The sequence below is a fragment of the Dasypus novemcinctus genome, chromosome 27, assembly GCF_030445035.2.
Source record: "Dasypus novemcinctus isolate mDasNov1 chromosome 27, mDasNov1.1.hap2, whole genome shotgun sequence".
Lineage (NCBI taxonomy): Eukaryota > Metazoa > Chordata > Mammalia > Cingulata > Dasypodidae > Dasypus > Dasypus novemcinctus.
The window spans coordinates 18461646-18471935 of NC_080699.1; the positions used below are offsets into that span (position 1 = coordinate 18461646).

The 10290-nt window shown below is 40.5% G+C and overlaps 1 long non-coding RNA gene across 1 annotated transcript; it reads left to right on the forward strand.

The window, feature by feature from the left end:
• The first annotated feature begins 341 nt into the window (after nt 1-341).
• Nucleotides 342-7680, forward strand: LOC139437723 (uncharacterized). Its single transcript, XR_011647595.1, has 2 exons — nt 342-508; nt 7184-7680. It is a non-coding gene; the product is annotated as an uncharacterized lncRNA (long non-coding RNA).
• The last annotated feature ends 2610 nt before the right edge of the window (nt 7681-10290 follow it).

Consider the following 10290-nt stretch of genomic DNA (forward strand, 5'->3'; position numbering starts at 1 on the left):
ATCCTTATTGATTTTCTGTTTAATTGTTCTGTTGCTTACTGAGTGAGGAGAGTGAAAGTCTCCAATAATTATGGATCTGGCTATTACTTCTTTTGGTTCTATCAGTTTTTGCTTCGTGGATTTTGAAGCTGTGTTATTAGGTGTATACACATTTAGGATTCTTCTGTTTTCTTGATGAATTAACCCTTTTAACATTGTATAAAGTCTCCTTTGTATGAAATATTCATTGTTCTGCAGTCTACTTTGTCTAATACTAATATAGCAACTCCAGTTTTCTTTATATTTCTTTATATGTTTCCATGATGAATCTTCTCCCACTCACTTTATTTTATTTTTTTTAGGAACCAGGGCCTGGGCACTGAACCCTGGACCTCATATGTGGGAAGCTGGCACTCAACCACTGAGCCACATTGGCATCCCTGAAGTGGTTTTTTCATTTGTTTTGCTTGTTGTTTGTTTTTGTTTTTTCAGGAGGCACTGGACCCAAAGCTGGGACCTCTCATGGGAGGTGAGCACTCAATCTTTTGAGCCACATCTGCTTCCTCACTTACTTTTTTTTTTTATTCCCCGCCGCCCCTGCAGCTTTTTCGCGTGCTGTCTGCTCTCTCTGTCCATTTGCTGTGTGTTCTTCTGTGTCTGTATTTTTTATTTTTATTTATTCCCCCCGTCCCGTGGCTTGTTTTGCTTTCTGCATTCTGTGTCCGTTCACTGCGCGCTCTTCTGCATTTTTGCTTGCCTCCCTTTTGTTGCATCACCTTGCTGAGTCAGCTGTCTGTGGCACTTGTGGGCCAGCGGCACTCCGTGGCATCTGTGGGCCGGTAGCTCTCCGCAGTGTGCAGGCGAGCCTGCCTTCACAAGGAGGCCCGGGATGCGAACCCAGGGCTTCCCATAAGGTAGACTGATGCCCAACTGATTGAGCCACAGCCGCTTGCCTTCCTCACTTACCTTTAATTGTCCATCTCTTTATTTTTAAAGGTCCAAGAGTGTGGTGTCTTTATGTACCCAATGACAGATTTTTCAGCTTTTCCCATTGGCTTAAGACTTTTATTCCTTTGAGGATATAGGGAAGAAAGATCCAGGTGGGACTTTGTAGCTGCCTTTCTTGAGATTTCAGATGAGTTTATTGCCCAGAATCCTTAGCTTTCTGATAGTTTCAAGAAAACTTATAGATTTGCAAATTAAGTGGCATTTTTTTGGTACGTGTAATGGTGAAAATGATGCTCTTTCCAGCTTTCTACATCCTAAGTAGAAGCCAGAAGCCAAAGTCATCCTTGAAAATCAGATCATGTCATTCCTTTCCTCTAAACCCTCTTATCTCTTCTTAATTCTTCCAGAAAAAATGTGAAAATCCTTCAGAAATTCTGCAAGGCTCTAGGCCAGTGATTCTCAATCCTGGCTGCACATTAGAATCACCTGGGGAGCGATTGAATTATCTATGTCTGGGCCCCACCTCCCAAGGATTCTGATTTAATTATTTGGGGCAGGGCTCCAGTATTTATTTATTTATTTATTTATTTATTTATTTATTTATTTATTTATTTATTTTTAAGTTTCTCGCATGAATCTTAAATGCACTTAGGGTTGAGAAACGCTGTCCTGCATCCTGGATTCTCAAAGTCTGATCACCAGCAGCATTGGTATGATAGAGAGCTTGTTAGAACTGTGGAATCTCAGGCTGGCATTTTAATGCATTCCTCAGGCGATTGTGGTGCATATCATAGTTTGAGAAGCACTGTATGCACAATCTTTATCCCAAACCCAATGCTATCTCTCTAACCTCACCCCCTGCCATTTTACCTCTTGCTGTCCCTACTTCAGTTACACTAACCTCCTTGGCATTTCTTTTTCTTTTCTGTTTTTTTTTTGAGTTTACACAATATATTTAGCTTATAATTGCAAAATCTTACAGTATTTGTCCTTTTGTGTCTGGCTTGCTTCACTCAACAAAATGTCCTTCAGGTTCATCCATGGTGTCATATGCTTCATGACTTCATTTCTTCTTATAGCTGCATAATATTCCATAGTGTATAAACACAACAATTTGTTTATTCATTCATTGGTTGATGGATACCTGGGTTGTTTCCATCTTTTGGCAATCATGAATAACGCTGTTATGAACATCGGTGTGCAGATGTCTATTTGTGTCACTGCTCTCACTTCTTCTGGGTATATACCTCATAGTGGGCCTGCCAGGTTACTTGGCAAATCTATAATAAACTTCCTTAGAAACTACCAAACAGTTCTTCACAGTGGCTGTACCATTCTACAGTCCCACCAACAGTGAATAAGCCCTCCTATCTCTCTACATCCTCTCCAGTCCTTTATAATAGTGGCCATTCTAACAGGTATGAAACGATATCTCATTTTAGCTTTGGTTTACATTTCCCTAATTGCTAGTGATGTTGAACATTTTTTCATGTGTTTCTTCACCATTTGTATTTCTTCTTTGGACAAATGTCTATTCAAATATTTTGCCCGTTTTTAAATCGGGTCATTTGTCTTTTTATAGTTGAGTTGTAGCATCTTTTATATATCATGGATATCAAATCCTTATTGGATATGTAATTTCCAAATATTTTTTCTCATTGAGTAGTTTGCCTTTCACCCTTTTATAAAGTCCTTTGTGGGAAGCGGACTTGGCCCATTGGTTAGGGTGTCCGTCTACCACATGGGAGGTCCATGGTTCAATCCCTGGGCCTCCTTGACCCATGTGCAGCTGGCCCATGTGCAGCGCTGATGCGCACAAGGAGTGCCCTGCCACGCAGGGGTGTCCCCCGCATAGGGGAGCCCCACACGCAAGGAGTGCGCCCCGTAAGGAGAGCCGCCCAGCGTGAAAGAAAGTGCAGCCTGCCCAGGAATGGTGCCACACACATGGAGAGCTGACACAACAAGATGATGCAACAAAAAGAAACACAGAATCCCATGCCACTGACAACAACAGAAGTGGACAAAGAAGAACATGCAGTGAATAGACACAGAGAACAGACAACTTGCGGGGAGGGGAAGAGAAATAAATAACTAAATACATCTCTTAAAAAAAAGTCCTTTGAGGTCCAAGTGTGTTTAATTTAGAGGAGATCCTATTTATTTTTTCTTTTGTTCCTTGTGCTTCAGTTATAAGATCTAAGAAACCACCACCTACACAAGATCTTGAAGATGTTTCTCTACATTTTCTTCTAGTAGTTTTATGGTCCTGGCTTTTACATTTAGGTCTTTGATCCATTTTGAGTTGATTCTTGTAAAGGGAGTGAGGTAGGGGTCTTCTTTCATTCTTTTGGTTATAGATATCCAGTTCCCTCAGCACCATTTGTTGAAAAGACTTGTCCTGTCAATGTGGACTTGGTATGTTTGTCAAAAACCAGTTGGCCATAGAGGAAAGTGTTTATTTCTGACTAGTCAGTTCTATTCTAGTGATCAATGTTTCTATTTTTATACCAATACCATGCGATTTTGACCACTGTAGCTTTGTAATAGGTTTCAAGTTCAGGCTGTGGGAGTCCTTCCACATTGCTTTTTTTAAAAAGGTTGTTTTTGGCTATTCGTGGTCCTTTCCCTTCCAAATAAATTTGGTAGTTGCCTTTTCTATTTCTGTAAATTTGGGTGTTGGAATTTTGATCAGTGTTGCATTGAATGTATAAATTAGTTTGGGTAGGATTGACCTCTTCATGATATTTTGTCTTCCAATTTAAGGACATGGAAGTCTTTCCATTTGTTAGATTAGGTCTTCTTTGATTTCTTTTAGCAGTGTTTTCTAGTTTTCTGAATATAGGTTCTGCACATCTTTGGTTTAATTGATTCCTAGACATTTGAATCTTTTTGTTGTTATTGTAAACTGAATTGATTCTTTGATTTTCTCCTCAGATTGTTCAATATTAGTGTACAAAAACATTACTGATTTTTGAATGTGTTCTTGTATTCTACCACTTTGCTGAACTTGTTTATTAGCGTAAGTAGCTTTGTCATAGACATTTAGGAATTTTCTAAATATAGGACCATGTCATCTGAGAATAGTGGGAGTTTTACTTCTTCTTTTCCTATTTGGATGCCTTTTATTTTATTTTATTTTTTGCCTAACTGCTCTAGCTAGAACTTCTAGTACAACGTTGAATAACAGTGTTGACCATGGACATCTTTTTCTTGTTCTTGATCTTAGAGGGAAAGTGTTCAACTTTTCCCTGTTGGGTATAATGTTGCATGTGGTTTTTTCATATATGCCTTTTATCATATTGAGGAATTTTCCTTCTATTCCTATCTTTCAAAGTGTTTTTATCAAGAAAGGATGCTGGATTTTGTTGAATGCCTTTTCTGCACCGATCAAGATGATCATGTGGTTTTTTCCCCTTCAATTGATTTTCTTGTGTTGAACCACCCTTGCATACCAGGAATAAATCCAACTTTGTCATGGGGTATACCTATTTTAATTATGTTGTTGGATTCTATTTGCAAGTATTTTGTTGGGAAATTTTGCATCTATTTTCCTTAGAGAGATTGATCTGTAATTTTCTTTTCTTGTAGTATCTTTATCTGGCTTTGGTGTTAGAGTGATGTTGGCTTTCTAAAATGTGTTGGGTAATTTTCCCTCTTTTTAATTTTTTGGAAGGGTTTAAACAGAATTGGTGTTAATTCTTCTTGAAATGCTTGGTAGAATTCACCTGTGTAGCCACCTGGTCCTGGACTCTTCTTGCTGGGAGATTTTTGATCAATCTCTTTTTTAGTGTGATTGGTTTGTTGAGTTCTTTTATTTTTTTTAGAATCAATGTAGGCTGTTTGTGCATTTCTGGCAATTTGTTTATTTCATCTGGGTTGTAAACTTTGTTGGCATATAGTTTCTCATAATATCTCTTCTCTCTTTTTTTCTTTGTTATTCTGGCTAAGGGTTTGTCAATTTTATTGATCTTCTCAAAGAACCAGCTTTTGGTTTTATTGATTTTCTCTATTGTTTTTTGTTCTCAATTTTATTATGTTTCTTCTCTTATCTTTGCTAATTCTTTCTTTTTGCTTGCTTTGGGATTGGTTTTGTTCTTTTTCTATTTTCTCCAGGTGTTCGATTAGGTCCTTGATTTTAGCTTTTTATTCTTTTCAATATAGGCATTTAGGGCTATACATTTCCCTCTCAGCACTCACTAGCTTTGCTGTATCCCACAGGTTTTTTATTTTTTTTAGGATGTACTGGCGATTGGACCCACGACCTCATACATGGGAAGCAGGCACTCAACCCCTGAGCTACATCTGCTCCCCTGTGAGAGTTGGTTTTTTTTCATTTGTTTGTTTGTTTGTTTTGTTTTAGGAGGTGCCAGAGATCAAACCTGGGACCCTGTATGTGTGAAACAGGCACTCAACCACTTGAGCTTCCTCAAAGGCAGATTCTTCTTTGTGAATTCCCTTAGTTTCTGTTTGTTAATATTTTACATTCACCGTCATATTTGAAGGACAATTTTAGTGGATAAAAAATTCTCGGCTGGTAATTTTTCTCTTTCATTATTCTAATTACACCATATCTTGTCTTCATGCCTCCATGGTTTTTGATGAGAAATCTGTACTGCCTTACTGTGTATCCCTTGCATGTTATGGTTTGCTTCTCCTTTGCTGCTCTCAGAATTTTCTCTTTATCTTTGGTGTTTGACATTATGAATAGTATGTGTCTTGGAGAAGGTCTAGTCAGATTTATTCTAGTTAAGGTATGCTATGCTTCTTGAACATGTAAATTCATTTCTGTCATGAGAGTTTGGTTTTCAGCCATTCTTTCCTCAAATACTCTTTCTGTCCCTTTTCCCTTCTCTTCTCCTTCTGGAACCCCCATGACGTGTGTTGTTGTGCTTTGCTTTATTATTCAACTCCCCGAGCCCCTACTTGATTTTTTTCCCATTCTTTTCTTCTCTTCCTTCAATTTCAGCTGTTCTGTCTTCTGCATCACTTATTCTTTCTTCTCTCCATTTTGAGTCTGTTTCTGTATGCCTCTAATGTGTGTGTGTCACCTATTGTGTCTTTCATTCCCATAAGCTCTGTTATTTTTCTATTCAGGTTTTCAAATTATTCTTTGCCCTTACTCAGTGTCTTCTTGATGTTCTTTATCTCTTTAGCCATATTGTCTTTCAACTCATTGATTTGATTTAGGAGATTTGTATGAACTCATTTATTAGTTGCCTCAAATCTGTATCTCATCTGGGGTTTTGATATATTCCTTTGTTTGGGCCATATCTTCCATTTTCTTAGCATGGATTGTAATTTTTTGCTGATTTTGTAGGCATCTAATTATGATGGTGAGTTTAGTTTGACGCTCAACTTCTCTTTCTTTTATAGAGTTTTAGAGGCTATGTGTTATTGATTCTTGGTTCAACCTCTTCTGGTTCTTTAGGATCGTCTCTGTTTAGTTGCTCAAATCTAGGCCATGGACCCAGTAATGAGTCACAGACCTGATTCCAAGGGCCTTAGGAAGGGAAGCCGTAAAGACCCGAAAAACCTTTCTCGTTTACTTTTAATTTCTCCCCACACATTTCCTTGGTCTGTCAGCACATGGCACTTTTCCATAGACCTCTCAGTTCAAGGTGGGGGAATTGGTGCCAGCAGCTGCAGCATTTACTCATAGAGTTTTCCTGTCTAGATTATTTTCCTTTGTTCCTTTCTCTTCTGGGTGGTGTCCAGCCTTCCCCTGGTGTCTTAAAACATAGAACATTTTTTTTCCAGGTCATTTCTGCCTATCCTCTAGTTATTTTTCTGGATGAGAAGTCAGTCCTGTGTCTCTCTAATCTGCCATCTTCCTGCCTCTAATCTCCCTTTCCTTGGCATTTCTTAAATCATCCAGGCCAACTCCTGCCTCAGGGCTTTTGCACTGGATGTTCATCTTGTCAGTAATGCTCTGTTCCAAGGAATTTGTATGGCTCACTCCCTCATCTCCTCAGCAAAGCCTTTCCTGATCCCAACCCTACTCTTCATCCAATTTCTCTTGCTCTTTAAAAAATTTTGTTTAGCACTTAGCTTCCAATATACTAAATAAATTTACTTATTTATTTTGCTTATAATCTGTCTCTCCTCACTAGAATGAGAGGTCCTTGCAGGTAGAGAATTTTATCTGTTATGTGAAATTCTCTGCTCTATTTTCAGCACCTACAATAGTACCAGACATATAGTAGGTGCTCAATAAATATTTGTTGAATACATAAGTGAATCTCACTTCTTGTTGCAGCACCAGACACCACTGAGCACTTCTTTTTGAAGTTTCCTCAAAACTTCCTGTCAGGAAGAGGACTTGGCCCAATGGCTAGGGCATTCGCCTACTACATGGGAGGTCCACAGTTCAAACCCCAGGCCTCCTTGACCCATGTGGAGCTGGCCCATGTGCAGTGCTGATGCATGCAAGGAGTGCCCTGCTACGCAGGAGTGTCCCCCGCATAGGGCAGCCCCACATGCAAGGAGTGCGCCCCGTAAGGAGAGCCGCCTAGTGTGAAAGAGAGTGCAGCCTGCCAGGAATGGTGCCGCATTCACGGAGAGCTGACACAACAAGATGATGCAACATAAAGAAACACAGATTCCCGGTGCCACTGATAAGGATAGAAGTGGTCACAGAAGAACATACAGCGAATGGACACAGACAGCAGACAACTGGGGAGGGGGAAAGGGGAGAGAAATAAATAAAAAATAAATCTTTTAATAAAAAATACAAAACAAAACAAACAAAAAAAACTTCCTGTCCTTGGTTTCTGAGACTTTCTTGGTTGCTCCTTTCCATTCTCTGATGGTTCCTTCTTGGTTTCCACTCTTGGAGCCTCTTCTTTCTTCTACCCCTTAAGCCAATGTTCTCAACCCTCTTTTCTCCTACCTCTGTCTTCTCTCCCGGGCAGTTCACCCACCATCATGGCCCATCACTTCCTAGCTGCAGATGGCGCATCTCTATGTCTTCACCCCAGCCTTTCTTCTGAGCCATATTTCCAGTTTCCCTTTTTATCTGAATATTTCACAGGCACCTTATGCATCCAACATTCTGCCACATCATCTTTTTCCTTCAAACCTGTCTTCCCTCCTTCCAGCATTCAGTACCCACCAATCTCCCAGTCACCAAAGCCAGAGGCCTGGGAATCATCCCTGAGTCTCCTTCCAACCTTCACTCCCAGGTCCTGTCCAGTTTTCCTCTTCAATATCTCATGGCTCTGTCCTCCTCTGCCCTATTCCCACCACCATGGTTCACCCACTGCTATTCTCTTCCTTGTCTCCCTGTTTCTTCCCAATATGCAGAGTGGCCTTGTTCCTTCCCTCCATAAAGCCCTGCGATGACTCTGCTTTGAATTCCCCAACATGGGACCCTCCATGCTGGCCCCTGCCCATCTCTCTGGGCCCATCTCGAGACCAGCTTCTCGCCTTCTGTGATCCAGTCACAATGACCTTGCAGTTTCACAGCTTCACTCATTGCATGGACTGGAACACAGAGCCCCCAGCAGAGAGCTTCCGGTTATCTCCATCTCCATCTGTCTACCTGCCTCCTAGTCTTCTGGACTCTGGAAAACTGCCTTGAAATCTGTTTGGACTGAAAACATTTTTTAAAAGCGTCTTAACATTTGGGGAATTGTCGGTAGGAGAGATTCAGGATTTCACCTAGCTCTCGGGTTGCGGCCGTTACTTGGAGAACTTCCACGCCATCTCTGCTTTTTCTCTTTAATTGAAGGGATCGATGCTGTAGCAATTACATACTGTTACTGCAACTACCACATATCTGAGACTTAAGTGTGGCTATATGTCACTTTCATGATCCCCAATATACGGGCTGTAATTATAACTGAAGGAGGTAGATGTTTTTAACCTGAAAAGATGAATAGAAATGCTTTTGTTCTAACCTTACAAGAGCACTCACTTCCGGAGGCTTCTGGAAGGCAGGGAGAGGAGAGCATGTGGGTTCTTCATCATGAACACAGCTGCCTGCTAGGAGCTCACCTCTGAACATGTACAGGACCCCTTGAGTCCTCCTTGCCAGGCTGCTGGGGGCTTCTGAGAGCCTCAGATCGAATCCAGAGGCAAAGGGACTGAAGAACCGGGAACTAGAGTGACTGTAATACGGCTCTGAAATAGGACGTCATCAGGTTTTAGAGGAAATGTGGCGTGGGGAAAAGAGTGTGGGCTGGAAGTCACAGCATCGGGCTTGCATCCAGTTGTGTGACTGGTTAAAATCACTTTGATTCTCTGATTCTCATTTTTTTTGCCTGTCAGGTGGAAATAATAAATCCTGCCTAATCTGCCTCAGTTAAATTCAACTTCACAAATCATATTTTGAGTGCTGCTGTAATGCAGGCATTGAGGAGACAGTGGTGAACAAATTAGATGCGGTTCCTGCTTTCATTGAGTTTAGTGCTAGAGCAGGAGCTGGAAAACTATGACCTGCAGGCCAAATCCGGCCCGGGCCTGTTTTAGTACAGACGGTGAGGTAGGAATGGATTTTACATTTTTAAAAAAGGGATTGTTAGCAACAAACAAAAAAAGAATATGCAAAAATGGATGTGACCTACAAAGTCTAAATTTCATCCTTTATGTAAAACCTCGCTGACCCCAGGTCTAGAGCTGTCTGATATAACAGTCACTAGCCATGTGTGGCTACTGGGCACTTGAAATGTGGCTAGTAAAAGTGAGATGTGCTGGAGGTATAAAGTACACATTGGGTTTCAAAGGCCTTGTGTGAATGGAAACATGAAAAATATCTGTGTGTAATTTTTTTTCTATTGATTACATATTAAAATGTTAATATTTTGCATATGTTTGGTTAAATAAAATACATTCTTAAAATTAACTATGCCATCTCCAGTTCATTGGACTCACTCAGGACCAACTAACAAGGTGATGATGATGGACAATGCCCATCCCAAGGAACAGAGACAGTCTGCAACTGCAAGCAAGGTAGCTCAATCCATCTGCCCCATGGGATCCAAGCCCCCTCTCAATTAGAGGCAAAGGGGGCATCGCCATCCCAGAATCCTCAGGATTGGGGAATGAACAATGGACTAGAGTAGACTTACTGGTATTCTACTATAGACTTATTATTATTCTAACAATGGAAGAACTTATATCTTTGGTTATAAGGGAGGCAGTGGCTACTGGAGGTTCTGAGGGGAGGGAGAGGAAAAACTAGGTGTAATATTGTGGCATTTTGGGGACATTGAAATTGTCCTGCATGACATTGCAGTGACAGATACAGACCATTATATATTATGTCATACCTTACAAAATTTCATGGGACAGAGTGTAAACTATAATCCACAGTTAGTGACAATGCTTCAGTCTGTGCTCATCAATTGTAAAAAATGTACCACG